Raw genomic sequence first — 705 nt, 5'->3', positions numbered from 1 at the left:
AACTCATGAACCGTGAGATCATGACCTGAGCTGAAGTCGGATGCTCAGGGGCCCCTCATCAGGGACTTATTTTTTAGTTAGGTTTGTGTTCTGTAGGTACCAAATATAAGAAAATTGCATTTTCTTCTTTTTTCTTTTTTTCAAGGAGGCTCCATGTCCAACATGGGGCTCGAACTCACAACACCGAGATTGAGAGTCTCATGCTCTACCGACTGAGCCAGCCAGGCGCCCCATTTCTTTCATATTTTAAAAATGAGGTAAAACACAACGTAAAATTAATCACGTTAAAGCGAACAGTTCAGAGGCATTGAGCACGTTCACAATGTTGTGCGACTGCCTTCCCTGTCCGGTTTCAGGACCTTTCCATCACTGCAAAAGGAAAAGTCCGTACACCCATGACGCAGCCACTCCTCACCCTTGCCCCCACTCAGTCCCTGGCAACTGCAGATCTGCTCGCTGTCTCTGGATGTGTCTGTTCCAGATATTTCATAGAGACGGTAAGACCTGACAATCTGTGGTGTCCTTGCACCTGTCTGCCTTCTTTCACTGAGCACCATGTTTTCTAGGTTCTCCTATGTCTTAGCGCGTATCGGTACCTTGTGCCTTTTCATGGCTAATATTCCCCTGAATGGGCGTACCACATTCTGTTTATCCTTTCGTGGTTGACGGTGCATTTTTTTTTGAGAGACAGAGCACGAATGGGGG

At 46.7% G+C, this 705-nt stretch overlaps 1 non-coding gene across 1 annotated transcript; it reads right to left on the bottom strand.

Moving 5' to 3' along the window:
* Positions 1-154: 154 nt before the first annotated feature.
* TRNAE-CUC lies at positions 155-227 on the bottom strand. Its single transcript has one exon. It is a non-coding gene; the product is annotated as a tRNA-Glu (tRNA).
* Positions 228-705: the final 478 nt, after the last annotated feature.

Source organism: Suricata suricatta, unplaced genomic scaffold, assembly GCF_006229205.1.
Source record: "Suricata suricatta isolate VVHF042 unplaced genomic scaffold, meerkat_22Aug2017_6uvM2_HiC HiC_scaffold_35289, whole genome shotgun sequence".
Classification (NCBI taxonomy): domain Eukaryota; kingdom Metazoa; phylum Chordata; class Mammalia; order Carnivora; family Herpestidae; genus Suricata; species Suricata suricatta.
Note: the sequence above shows the minus strand (reverse complement) of the source record. Positions and strands in the feature narration are given on the sequence as shown.